This window comes from Myotis brandtii, unplaced genomic scaffold (assembly GCF_000412655.1).
Source record: "Myotis brandtii unplaced genomic scaffold, ASM41265v1 scaffold157, whole genome shotgun sequence".
In the NCBI taxonomy this organism is placed as follows: domain Eukaryota; kingdom Metazoa; phylum Chordata; class Mammalia; order Chiroptera; family Vespertilionidae; genus Myotis; species Myotis brandtii.
In genome coordinates, this window is record NW_005355708.1 from 1,024,230 (window position 1) to 1,024,657 (window position 428).

The window sequence follows — 428 nt, forward strand, 5'->3', positions numbered from 1 at the left end:
CACGTAGCTGGTCGTTGTCTGCGCAGCCCCTCAGAACAGCTCCTCCCCACTCAGCTCCGGCTTTGCAGACAGGACGTCTGCTGTCCTGGGGACATCACTGTCCTGGGGACCCCACTGTGAAGTCTATGCCCCAGGGACGCTGCCCAATTCACATCCCCTCCCTGGCTCCCGAGAGGCAGTGCCCACCCCCACCCCCCACCCTCCCGGCACTCCTCAGCCTCTGAGTCAAGTTCAGAGCCGTCCCTTCCAGAGATCTTGCGCGTTTGTCCCCCTTCCGTGTGTCCTCAGAAGCCCTTCCTGGCTCGGAGATGTCGGGAGAGAGGCGGGGTCACGCCGACGGGGAACTAATCTCCGAATCCCGTTTTCCTGTGCAAATGCTTCTTAAATGTCAGCGCAGCGACATGGGCATTTCTCTCACGCTCTTTCAA